Source organism: Myodes glareolus, chromosome 14, assembly GCF_982192425.1.
Source record: "Myodes glareolus chromosome 14, mMyoGla1.1, whole genome shotgun sequence".
NCBI lineage: Eukaryota > Metazoa > Chordata > Mammalia > Rodentia > Cricetidae > Myodes > Myodes glareolus.
Genome location: NC_142039.1, coordinates 6,119,950 through 6,127,418, shown reverse-complemented (window position 1 = coordinate 6,127,418; position 7,469 = coordinate 6,119,950).

Here is a 7,469-nt window from a genome sequence, read left to right as displayed (position 1 = left end):
GTTGTTTCAGGTGCCATGGAGGTCAGCAATACAGAAGTTGGGACTGCCTTCTGAGTAAGTCTTCTAAAGTGAGACTTTGGACTTGGAGAATGTTTGGATTTTATAGGGACACATTACGAAAAGGTACGCTACAAAATGACGCAACTTGCTACTCCTGATGGCGTTTGTGTTGACGCACTATCCAGATTGGTGGACATTGAATAGAAAGTCCCGACTAGCTTTACCCAGTTTGCCTGACACCTACCCTCTCTTAAAGCCAAGGGCATTGTATGATGATGGGCCTTAGCTTCTTTCCCTGCTCTTTTGAGAAAATACTCTGATAAATGCAGATAAAGGAGGGGGCAGTTCATTGTTTCTCAGGCAGGGGTGTGGTCAAGAAAGGTCAAGAAAGCAGGCTCTTGAGATAGCTGCTCACATGCATCCATGGTCCAGAAGCAGAGAGCAATGAGTCAATTGTGCTGTTCAGTTCCCCTTTCCTGTTTACACAGTCCGGGATCCAAACCAGAGAATGGGTGTCACCCACAGTGGGCAGGCTTTCCACCTCAATGTAATCAAGATGATTCTCCACAGGCGTGCTTGAGGCCCCTCTCCCAGGTTATTCTGTATCTTGTCGCGTTGACAACTGACACCAACCATCATATGCTGTAAATAATGGAAAGTGAGCCAGTTTGGATGCTAGCTTTCTGTGCTTCGGTGGGGTTTAAACCATCCACCCAAGATGATCACTGAGTGTTTAGGCTTTGTCATGAACCAATGGTTAGCATGACCACTTGAGGGAGAAAATAAAACATCTCTCTACCACCTCACTAGCAACTGGTGACCTGTGCTGTGGTTGCTTCAAAGAGGGAAGTTCCAGAAGTTTGTGATTTGTCAAGCAATTTGTCCTCAAATTCCTCTTGACTTCCTCCTTTTGTAACTGTCACAATCAAGAATGTGAGGTGATGCGGGTGCAGTGGCGCATACCTGTAACCCAGCACTCAGAAGGTGGAGGCAGGAAGACAACGAATTCAATGTCAGCCTGCACTACATACTGAAGCCCTGTCTCAAAATGAACAAAAACAGTCTAAGCTGAAATCCAGAAGGAAAAAAAAAAACAAGAAAAGTTTACTGTAATTATATAAAGGTGTTTTCTCTAGGAATGATTATTTAAGATTAATGCCTGAATTTGATAATCTCATGTTATCCAAGAGAGAGTCTATCCAATATTAAATTCAGGTAAGAAGGTACCAGCTTGCATTGTATTCCCAAGTACCCACTTCTCTGTAATTCTCGGTTCAGTTCTGCACTTGAGACTAGCATTGCTTTCAAGCTTGGTCAGTCCAGCATGCTTCCATAATGCTGTCTCTGAATTGAGTAAAGGACTTTGGAGAACACAGCCTCTACATCTAAAACTTGAAATATACCTTCTGAATATTACATATAAAACCTGAAAAATATCTTCCAGGACCCAGGTGTGGGAAAAAGCAGAAGTATGTCTGAAAGTGAGGATTTGGATCCTCTAGAGATGGAGCTTATAAGTGCTAAAAATCCAATTGTGATATTAATATTTTGACACCAACTTTCAATTCTTGCCTGGTCCCTGGTAAGCTTCCTCCAAATGATGAATGTGGCCCATGAAGAGCTAGAAACATTTGTTTTTCCCAGATCCTGTTTTCGTTGACTAATGCTTGACCTTTGGGGAGCGTCCTAACTATGGAGGCTGTAGAAATAACCTGGCGTTTACATAACACCTTTCTCACACTGTTTCACTTATTGTTTTAGGAATTCTCAGGGGCATTTTATCCTTCACATCTCCGCCTGAAGGCATATTCTAAGACCTAATCTTATTTCCTTGTTGTATCAAGAATTTATAACCTTGTTTCTAAATTCACTTGAAACAGAAAAATTCCAGTAAAACCAGTCCCTTCTAGGCATGCAGAATCCAGAATCCAACTCCAAGCACACTGCTCAGTCTCTGGTACCACTTTGCAGCATGCTTTTTCAATTAAAAAAATTCTCCTTTGAGTTTATCTGAGAAATATTTTAGTTAAGTCTCATTGATATTCCTAGCATTAAAATGCCCACAGTTTCCACACATAAGAAGCCTGATAGCCTCAGGTTCAACAGCATCCCCAAACTCATAAGCAAATGATGGCCTGTAGTTTGGATGTGAAATGTCCCCAGAGACTGATGAACATTTGGCCCCAAGTTGATGGTGCTGACTCAGAAGGCCTGGAACCCACAGGACATGGAGGCTTGCTGAATGAAGTGTATAGCTGGGGTGAACTTTGACATTTTATAACCCAGCCCCTCTTTTGTCCTCTCAGCTTTCTGACTGATGACACAATGGGACCAGCCACCAGGCCTTGACTACATTGATGAGCTGTTATCCTTTCAAAGCCATAATATAAAAGCCTGTTGGAAGAGGCCGCTTGTTCTTTCCGGCTATCTGGCTAGCTTAGACCCAAAATAATCACATAGAAACTATATCAATAAAATCACTGCTTGGCCCACTAGCTCTAGCTTCTTTTTGGCTGACTCTTACATATTAATTTAACCCATCTCCATTAATCTGTGTATTGCCTCGTGACTGTGGCTTACTGGGTAAAGTTCCAGCATCTGTCTCCAGCCAGACTACAAGGCGTCTCTCTGACTCTGCTCTTCTTTCTCCCAGCATACAACCTAGCTTTCCCTGCCTAGTTATGTTCTTCCCTTCCATAGGCTCAAAGTAGTTCTCTATTCGTTAACCAATAAAAGCAACACATAAACAGAAGGACCTCCCACACCATTTCCCCTTTTCTGTTTAAACAAAAAGGAAAGCTTTAATTTTAACATAGTGAAATTACATATAGCAAAACAGATATCAAGCAAGAATTACAGTTACAATATTTATATCTACTTTATCTTTTATTATAATTATTCTTCTACTCCATCAAAGACTCCAGAAGGATATAATATTATCTAAGTAAAGAATAAGCTTATTGTAAGCAACTTCCAAAACTCTAGAACTGATAGAGACATCTCGCTGCCTGTACAGTCATCCAAAGTTCTTTTGTACCATTGTGGCATCCATCTTCAACCTACAGACCCATAGTATTCAGAAGGTCCATGGAGCAGGAAATTTCAAAGACAGTTCTGGATCTATTGGCAGTTTGTCAGTCACTTTCTTCTCTGTCCTGCAGAATGTCTAGCAGACTCTTTCATGAAGCAGGAACCCTAAAGGATCATCTCACCTTTAGGCAAGTTCAGCAGCCATTTCTCTGCAGGTCCTACATGTCCAGTTAACCAGTCCAGGCAAGAGCAGTTTCTTGCCCAAACACCTAGCAAACTCCATTAAGAGCCTCTTCAATCCCATCTTCCTCTTGAAGTAATTGCACTGCCAGAAGCAGATGTGTCTCTGTCATGAAAAGTCCTAACTTCTTAAAACATTTAAATGCCATATTCTGAAGGTCTTTGAAAGATTTGAAGAATACTTAACTGAAATATATCTCTATATATCTAGAAAACCTAACTAACATGACTACAAGCTTGACTATTATAAATGACTATCTATTAATCTATATTTCTAAATTATATATTACATTTTTAAATGAACTACACAATCATAATATCTTAATCAAGGGCAGAAATATACATATAACAAGACTGACCTTAAATTTGCATCAATAAACCAAGATCCATACCAATGCATATCTCTCTATTGCATATCCCCCTTTAAATGTAAAGAAACCTTTACAAACAATATTTGGGAATATGGGTGCAGTTCTGTCCAAACTGCTTCATGCTGTTTATTGGGTGAAGTAATTTTTTGAGGGTGTTCACAGTGACCTCTCAGGGGGTTGTGAGAGGTCAACCATATTAGCCTGAAATGAATCCATAGGTTCTCATCCTCTGTGGAAACAAAGAAGAACCTCTTTTCCAAAGGAAACATGCACAGCCATAGGAGAGAAAGGAAAGCCTTTAATAGGGAAGGAGGCTGAAGCTGCTGATGACAAGGACAATAACAGATTCACTGTTATTGGTAGGGCAGGCTGCCAATCACGATGCTATGACTCAGTGATTAGATACAGCTTGCATTGTGGTTACTGTAAAAAGTGCCTGCTCACTGAAAGAATAATGTGTTTTTCCCCTTTCAGCATACAATTCAGCAAACAGAGAACAAATTAAGTGAAAATATTACTCATAAAAATATATTTCTAAGATGTTCACTTAGTTTATAAATCTAATACTTTATAAGTAATTCTAGAAGGGTAATTAAAGCAGTTTCCATAGAAGTTCTTTTATAAAATGAGAATTAATCTCCCGGTTAATGTACTGACTTAAGTGGAAAAGGTAATAGGATGGTAGGTAAGAGGAAGCAGGGGGAGAGGTATAAGTAACACTAAGGATGTTAGAAAAAATGATACAACAAGCTACTATTTTGTGAGCTTTCTAAAATTATTCATTTAAAAATTAATTTAATTGGAGTCACCATACATAGAGGAATAATGTCAAGTTGTTAGTCAGGAAAGTCCCAGAGATCCCCTCAAGGAATATTGGCAATTGCTCTTGACTTGACTGCCCACTAGAACTTGCTGATAACACCCTATTGTTAAAGAAACCACACACTTTGGTCACTGTACATGAAAAATTACAAAAGTACCAAATAGAAGGCTTTCTCTCTGCTGGTTAGATGTCTTGGTATCAGCAGGTAATATGTAGGCAGCTAGAGGATTTTAATTGTTTGGTTGTTTGTTTTGGTTTTGCCATCAATGGTCTTATCCAGCGGTGAACCCTGTGAAGTGCAATGATCATGTTAATGAGTGGCCCATCAAGGTAAGCCCGCTGGTACAAGAGTGGCACAAGGGTTGTTGAGGCAACCAACAGCTTTAAAACTGACTTAAGTCCTGCTCCACAGGTAGGACCCATGAGCAATGCTGTAATTCTTACCAACAGTCCTGCCCTGGAGAGGTCATAGACCCTACTGCTATTATTTGGTGCTTGTAACAGAGTTATCAGAATTCTTTCAAAGCATATGTCTCTATAGCCATAGATTAATGCACTTCTAGATCCTTCTCAGAGACATGGTGGCTCAAATTGGTCAAACTGCTCAAACTGGTCAAAGTGAAGAGAATAAAGAACTGTGAAGGTCTCAGTCCTATATGGGATGTCTTTAAAAAAAAAAAAACACCTAGTCCAATGGTCAGGGAACATCCCGAAAATGTAGGGTAGAAAGATGGCAAGAACTAGAAGTTGTGGTGGATTTCTGGAAAATAATGTCTTCTGCACATGATGGGGCCACTGTGCTCAGGAACTGTGCATCTGTCACTAGTAGCTCAAGATGAATCCAGCCAACGTTCTGGCATGAATGAACACTGAGATGCACAAAAAAATGTTTTTCCATCCTCTTTTACTTCTCACATTCTTCCTTGGTCTCCAGGAGATGGGGACAATTGGAATTTACCATTTATTAGGAGAATATTTGTGTTTCATCTCTTTTCTGCAGATATCTTTCTGTTATAAGGATTGATTCCTTTTAGATACTTTGGAACTGTCTTTAATAAGATAAATCTATGTACAAATTGTCATTTTTCATCCTTCTTTCCCCAGGTATTTGGCTGCAAGAGGTATTGAGTTCTCATGGTGCTGGAGGAAATCAGGGATCTGTTTAGCATACTCTGGAGCTTCAGAGTTGCTGTCCATCATGTGTCCCGGTTGGTTTGTTCAGGAGTGCATTTTGGGAGATAATCAACCTCCATCTGCTGTTTTGTGATCTGAGTTGTTGCCATCTCTGGAGCTTGTTCTCCCAAAACCTTGGCCCATGTTTTAAATCCCTGGCTACGCCCCAGTGCTACTCTTAGCAATGTCACATCCCATCATAGCGCACAGTCACCTGGGTATCCCACTTACTGAGGATGAGGGACTGGGGGTCTTTCTCTGCTTCACCACGTGTGTGCCCCCTCCATCTCACACCAGAGCTGCTCCCAATTCCTCGCAGCCCTATTTGCATCATTTTCCCTTTGAGGAAGTGTGTCATGAATGCAAGTATTCTTGGTTCTGTGTCCCTCTGGTTTCCTAAAGCCAAGTTAGACTGGGCAAAGGGCTGATGTCCTTGGTGTCCATTTTTGCTCTTTCTCTCTTCTTCTCATTGTCTCCTCAGACCAGAAGGACAGACTTCAACACTTTCTATCACCTACATCATACTTTCTTCACACTCAATTTAAACACAAAATATTTTCTGTATTTGAGGATTGAACTTTATGAACCAAGTCTTTCCCGCCTAAAGCAATTTAAAAAACCGCCCTTTTATGTACAAAGTTAAGCATGCATTTTCTCTGAATCCCAATGGGTAGTACTCACCTGAACCCCCATTTTGAAAAAAGCTATACCAGGGTAACCAGGGAAATGGTAACTCTCCAAATACAAAACAACATATGTACTAATTTGAAAAACCCCAAAACTCCATTACCTAAATATTGAAAGCATGCAAGATACATTCTAGTTAAGAACCCCCTTAAAAGATGAACCTGACAGCATAGGCCTATAATTCCAGTCATTCAGGAGGCTGAATCAAGAGGGTCTTACATTCAAGACCTGCTTGGGTCTTTTAGTAACACTCTGTTTCAAGATAAAAATTTGGCCGAGATCTGAATTGCCACCAAAGGCCACACAAAAGCTCTGGGTCTAGAACATGAATTGCAGCTGTACTACAAGGAACTGTCAAAGTTCCTTGGGCCCCCTCCAGAGTCATGTTCATCTGCTTGGCCTATGCTGTCACCTGGAACCATGGTGTCCTCTGGACCCAAGCTGTTGCTGAGGGCCATGTCTGCATCTATGGTCTTGCTGCAGCTGGGGTCTGTGCTGATGTTATGACCTGTGTTACCACAGAGGGTCAGAGATATTTGATGAAATCTGAGGGCCATGCTGAGCCAGTCCCACCCTTGCCTGGCCCTGGTAAAGTTGGCTCAGCCCCTCACTGGATACTGCAGCAGAAGAGTGGGCTCTGACGCTCAAAGAAGAACTGCTTCCTGGGCTCAAAGAGATGGCTCACTCCTCACCACAGGCGTAGAATTGGCCTTAATGGCATGGGCATAGAAGAGTTGGCTCTGCCTACTCAGGCCCACATCTAAGGCCTTGGGTTTGCTCATCCTAACATCTACCCCATCCGTGTCCTGCTGGGGTTTGCTAAGGGTGCATGCAGTGCATGACTACCCTAGGAATGATATCTGCAGAATCTCCGCAACTCAAGGCAGCCACGAGATATCTGAGAGAAGCTTCAGTGAAGGTCCAGTGATAATTGTGTACCAGAAACCAGAGGCCTTTAACCAGACCATGACTCCTTACAGTGAACATTTGCAAATAAGGTTGACTGAACAATGAGCTATATACTGTATGACATACTGCCGCTCTTAATGCCACTAGGACAAATGAAGAGGTGTTGAAGAAGTGGGAAAGACGAGAAAGGAAGAGGGTTTTTGTCTGTTTATTTGGTTGGTTAGTTTGGCTTGGTT